Source organism: Apodemus sylvaticus, chromosome 20 (genome assembly GCF_947179515.1).
Source record: "Apodemus sylvaticus chromosome 20, mApoSyl1.1, whole genome shotgun sequence".
Taxonomy (NCBI): domain Eukaryota; kingdom Metazoa; phylum Chordata; class Mammalia; order Rodentia; family Muridae; genus Apodemus; species Apodemus sylvaticus.
The window spans coordinates 4,373,326-4,379,695 of record NC_067491.1 but is presented as its reverse complement, the minus strand read 5'-3'; the positions used below and the strand labels follow the sequence as shown (position 1 = coordinate 4,379,695).

Genomic DNA, 6,370 nt, shown 5'->3' with positions numbered 1-6,370 from the left:
AACAAACAAACAAAAACATAGTTTTTCTGTGTAGCCTTGGCTGTCCCATAACTCACTATGAAGACCAGGCTAACCTCGAACTCAGATCAGAAATCTATCTGTTTCTGCTTCCTGAGTGCTGGGACTAAAGGTGTGTGCCACCACTCCCAGATCAAATTTAAAATTTTTTTTATCTTATTTGTACCGATGTTTTGGCAGCATCTATGTCTGTACACCACTTGGATACCTGGTGCAGGTGGAGGGCCTAAGAGGGCATTGGATCCTCTGGAACTGGAAGAGCAGGCAATTGTGAGCTTCCATCTGGATGCTGCTAATGCAACTGTGGTCCTCTTACCCACGGAGACAGGGTCTCACACTCGCTATGTACCTGAGGAGTTCTTTGAACTCCTGACCACAGGTATGAAATCACCAAACCTGGCCCCTATGTCATTTTTGGGTCCTTTAGTTCTCTTTTCCTTTCTGAGGTAGAAAGAATTTGTACCGAATATCCATCCTTCTCCAAACACTAACTTAACGCGCAACAATGGAAGCCCTCTTTCCTTTAAGTAAATTAGGAGCAGACATGAGGTAAAGGACACTGGCTGCTGCCTCTCCCGTGCTAGACTGGTCTTAGGTCCCCACAACCCTCGCTAGCTGCTGGCCAGCACAAATGGAGCCAGCCTCCCCATCTGTGAAGAGGGAGCCAGAGAGAGGAGAGAGCTAGCCTCTTTCCCTTGCCAGCTCTCTAGTGAACCTTTGTCAGCAGGAAGGGAGCCAAACAGATTTTCGAACCTCAGGACACAACTGTTTCCTGGGGTCACAGAAAGAGATCAAAAGACCAAAGCGCTTTCATACATAAAGAAGCTGCAGATCAGCATTTTGTGAAAGAGATGTTCACCATTCTCGGAAGGAGCAAAACCCTGCTGTATTTATCACTTCCCTGCCATCCCAGAAAGCGAGAGAGCCCTGAATCTCCTTTTTTCTCTCTCTTCCTCCCTGGGCACCTTGTGCTGCCTTGGTGGTCTGCAAGCTGAGGACCCCAGGAATCCCCTGTCAAGAGAATCTTTTATGAGTGGTTCTTCAAGCTTTGGGAAGAATTGAAGATACAGGATTTTGGGGCATCATGGGAACAGAATGTGCCTGCCCAGTCCCTGAGTCATCCACCCTAAGCCCCTCCTACTTCCTTGGACACTAAGCTGTTCCAGCTGTGCACAGTCCTGGCTATCACTTCCCATATGGCTTCTAGAAACTTATGAGTAATTAAAGGAGTGTGTTTGGGGGATGGGTAAGGTGGGGAAATACTCCCATAAACACAGGTTTCCAGGGTAACAGACTGGCAAACAACCTCACTAGTCTTGGAAGACTCCTTTTCTCCTAACTCCCTCAGGGCTCTCAAGGGATTTCCTACATACCAAGATTGGGGTCTGGACAGTCTTAACTTGTTCCAAACACAGTTTGTTTTCTTTGTTTTTGTTTTGTTTCGTTTTGTTTTGAGACAGGGTTTCTCTGTGTGGCCCTGTCTGTCCTGGAACTCACTCTGTAGACCAGGCTGGCCTCGAACTCAGAAATCCACCTGCCTCTGTCTCCCAAGTGCTGGGATTAAAGGCATGAGCCACCAACGCCTGGCTCCAAACACAATTTTAAAAGATTTATGTTTGTATGTATTTATGTATGTATGTGTATGTATGTATGTATCTATCTATCTATCTCCCAAACTATTAGCACTTGCCTGTTATATTCTTTTTGTGTTTTGGATTTGGTTTTTTTTCAAGGCAGGGTTTCTCTGTATAGCCCTGGCTGTCCTGGAACTCACTCTGTAGACCAGGCTGGCCTCGAACTCAGAAATCTGCCTGCCTCTGCCTCCCAAGTGCTGGGATTACAGGCGTGAGCCACCACCGCCCAGTGCCTGTTATATTCTAGGATGTCCAGCCTCTACAGGATAAATGGCTGTCAGAAGGGACTGATAATGGCTAAGAAATTTGCCTCTCATGGGCTTGGAAACTACTACATACTTTTGCCTTTTGCCCATAGCCTATGACTTTTGGTCCCTAGAAAATCCTCTCTAGTGCTCGCTCCGGCAGCACATATACTAAAATTGGAACAATACAGAGATTAGCATGGCCCCTCTACAAGGATGACACGCAAATTAATGGAGTGTTCCATATTTTTCATGATACTACCGGAAGACCCTGTTATACCACTCCTGGGAATATACCCAGAGGATTCCCCAGCACGTAATAAGAACACAGGCTCCGTTATGTTCACAGCAGCCATATTTATAATAGCCAGAAGCTGGAAAGAACCCAGATGTCCCTCAACAGAGGAATGGATACAGAAAATGTGGTATATTTACACTATGAAATACTACACAGCTATTAAAAACAATGAATTCATGAAATTCTTAGGCAAGAGGGTGGAATTGGAGAATATCATCCTGAGTGAGGTGATCCAATCACAAAAGAATACACATGGTATGCACTCACTGATAACTGGATATTAGCCCAGAAGCTCAGAATACCCAAGACACAATTCACATATCAAATGATGCCCAAGAAGAAGGAAGGAGTGGCCCCTGGTCCTGGAAAGGCTCAGTGCAGCAGTGTAGGGGAATACCAGGACAGGGAAGCAGGAAGGGGTTGATTGGGGAACAGGGGGAGGGAAGAGGGCTTATGGGACTTTTGGGGTGGGGGGATCCAGGAAAGGAGAAATCATTTGAGATGTAAATAAGAATATGTCGAATAAAAGAAAAAAGAAAAAAACCTTCTCTATTGCCCTCTGATACTGCTTAGTTAGCAAACCTATATAAATGTCTTCTTTCTCTCTCTTTGGATAGACATCAGTTTACAGGAAGAGAGCTAGCAAGGCAAAGGGGGTGGGGGTTCCTTCTCTTAGAACCGAGTTCCCCTTTTAGAACAGGCTTGCCACAAATCCTGACCCTTCGCACACATTTCTGAAACCCCACCAGGGAGAAATGACAAAATCAGAGGAAAAGAGCAGGGACAGGCCTGGCTCAGAGGTGGGGGCTGTGGGCAGGGGTGGTCATGACACAAAGTGATAGCAGAATTAGTCATCCAGCCCTCGCACACAGACCCTGCCTACAGCTCCTGGTTGTCCAGGGGGGTTGTTTGAGTGTTTACATGAACTTTCCAGAAAGTTCTGGACGTATCCGCACTGAAGAGCTGTGTGTGGATATCGCCGGCGTCTGTGGCACTGATGTTTCCTAGCCGTGCTGCCTGAGACTGCTCATTAGAGACCTCCTCCTGATAATACAACTCACGGAGCCTTAAGGGAGAGAAACAGTCTGGAGGCTTCTGCTCTCTTCTGCTCCCACGCGGCCTTTGATTTCTTGGATGTGGTTGTACCTCTTAGGCTTACCATAGCCACAGTGAGGAACGTGGTGAGCACCCACCAGAGAGCAGGGGGGTGAGGAGCAGCCCTGCAGCGGCTACACTGTAGCTCTTCCTTTCACGCCATCATTGCCTGCCAAGCCTGATCAGAGTCCCCGGCACTCGTTGCTCAGACAGACTCTCTGTGTTTCCTTCCTGTCACCGATCAATTGGAACTTAGTCATTCTTACCCTGCTGGGTGCTGGGTCATGGGTCCAACATCACTGAGGGCAACAATTAGTCAGGAGTATCCCCCACCTCGATCCTGGAGTATGAGGGTCCCCCCCACCCCCCACCCCCGTGATGTTCCAGAGAAAGGAAAGGCTCAGAAATGAGGACAAGGACAAGACTTTGGTGACCTTTCTCCATCCTTGCAGGCTTCCTCATTGTGCATCAGAATGACGCGCTTGTTCTTCCTCGTGGTGACAGAGTGAGTGTCCCTACATGTCACCCAGGGTCCTGGGGTTTGACCCTATGATAGGGAGACATAGGATGCTGTTTTAGAGGCATGACAGTGCATCTCTGTAACCCCAGAGTTTCAAGCGAGTCAGGACTACATAGTAAGACCTTGTCTCAAAGAACACAAAACAGAGGGCTAGAGGTTAAGAACAGTTGCTGCTCTTACAGAGAGAGCATCAGAGTTTGGTTCTCCACACCAATATGGTGGCTCATAACTGCTACTCGGTTATAGGGGTCCAATCAATGCTTTCTTCTGGTATCTGAGGGCACCAAGCATGCATGTAGTATACACACACACACACACACACACACACATGCACACATGTTCATATATACAAAATAAACATTTAAAAAACAAGAACGGGTGTAGAAAGTGATGGCACACACCTTTAATCCCAGCACTTAAGAGGCTGAGGCAGATGTATCTCTGTGAATTAGAGCCTTCCTGATCTACACAGTAAGACCCTGTCTCAGAAAACCAAAAGAAAGAAAACAAAACAAGATAACGGTTTGACTTTAACTACTTAAAGAACAAAACTCAAGAGTCTGTGTGGTGTGTGGAAGAGCACTCAACAGAGAATCAGAATCAATCAACAGATTGCCCATGGCCTTGCCAGAGCTTCCGAGCTCCCTCTTAGCAGTCTGTCTCCTCAGATGACACGACAGCCAGAGCTTGCAGGAGCTTGATAATAAAGCAAAAGCTTGGTTCCTCAGTGGAAGGAAAGAATGGATTCCCGAAAGTTGTCCTCTGACCCCCACCTGCTTTCCCACACACACAAACAACCAAACATAGCTTAAAAAATATTTATTTACTTTATGTGTATGAGTTGTTTTGTGTTTTTGTTTTGTTTTGTTTTTTTGAGACAGGGTTTCTCTGTATAGCCCTGGCTGTCCTGGAACTCACTCTGTAGACCAGGCTGACCTTGAACTCAGAAATTCACCTGTCTCTGCCTCCCAAGTGCTGGGATTAAAGGCGTGCGCCACCACTGCCCAGTGTATGAGTATTTTCTTTCTTTCTTTCTTTCTTTCTTTCTTTCTTTCTTTCTTTCTTTCTTTCTTTCTTTCTTTCTTTCTTTCTTTCTTTTTCTTTTGTTTTTTTTTTGGAATTGGTTTTTTTGAGACAGGGTTTCTCTGTGTAGCCCTGGCTGTCCTGGAACTCACTCTGTAGACCAGGCTGGCCTCGAACTCAGAAATCCTCCTGCTTATGCCTCCCAGAGTGCTGGAATTACAGGTGTGTGCCACCACCGCCGCCCGGCTGAGTATTTTTTTTAAAAGTTTTATTATTCATTTTATGTATATGAGTATACTGTAGTTGTTTTTAGACACACTAGAAGAGGGTGTCAGAACACATTGCAGATGGTTCTGAGCAACCATGTGGTTGCTGGGAATTTGAACTCAGGACCTTTGGAAGAACAGTCAGTGCTCTTAATCACTGACTGATCTTTCCAGCCCTCCCGTCAATGTAGTTTTAAATTAAAATAAATTATTAGCTAGGTAATAAGCAGAACAAAGCTAGGGTGGTGGTTCAGGTCATCTCAGTACTTTGGAGATTGCAAAAGGTCATTTGAGCCCTGAGGTTCAGAGCTAGCATCAGCTACACAGCAAGCACTGTCTCTCTCCTTTTTAAAGTTAAAACATTTATTTTTTTTAATTTTATATGTATGAGTGTTTTACCTAAATGTTTCTCTGTGTGCTACTTGGGGTTCTGGTGTGGTCATGGACTGGCAGAACCCTCTAGAACTGGAATTACAGATGGTTCTGAGCCACCATGTGGGGACTGTGAATGGAACCTGGGTCCTCTGAGAGAACAGTCACTGTACTTAACCACTGAGCTTCCTCTCCATATCCCCCCACTCTGTCTTTCTCTTTCTCCTCCTCCTCTTCTTCCTCCTCCTCCTCTTTCTCTTCTTTTTCTTCAGACAGGGTATCTCTACACAGCCCTGACTGGCCTATAACTTGCTAGGTAGACCATTAAACTCATTTTCCCCGCTTCTGCCTCTTGAGTACTGAAATTAAAGGTATGTGCTACCATGGGCCCCCACCTCCATAGCTGGAATAATTCTTTCATCACAATAATAAAACCTATATCTTTTAATTGTTCTTTTTAAAAAAAAAATTGCCGGGCGGTGGTGGCTCACGCCTGTAATCCTAGCACTCTGGGAGGCAGAGGCAGGCGGATCTCTGAGTTCGAGGCCAGCCTGGTCTACAGAGTGAGTTCCAGGACAGCCAGGGCTACACAGAGAAACCCTGTCTTGAAAAAAACCAAATCCAAAAAACAAAAAAAAAATTTTTTTAAAGATGGGGTCTAATAGCCAAAGTTGGCCTAGAACTTATTATATAGTTGGGAGTGACCTTAAACTTTTGGACTTCCTTCAACTCGTGAGTGCTAATGTTATAGACATGTGCCTACCCAGCTGATTTGGACAGCACTGATGGCAGGAGTTTGTGAACTGAACTACAGCCTCAGGCTCCAAACATCTAGCTGTTTTGTTTTGTTTATTTTTGCTCTTTCAAGACAGTCTCACCACATAGTCCTGGCTTTCCTC

The 6,370-nt window shown here is 45.7% G+C and overlaps 1 non-coding gene across 1 annotated transcript; it reads left to right on the top strand.

Moving 5' to 3' along the window:
* The first annotated feature begins 2,044 nt into the window (after positions 1–2,044).
* On the top strand, positions 2,045–2,148 carry LOC127671375 (U6 spliceosomal RNA). The gene has a single exon (XR_007974736.1). It is a non-coding gene; the product is annotated as a U6 spliceosomal RNA (small nuclear RNA).
* Positions 2,149–6,370: the final 4,222 nt, after the last annotated feature.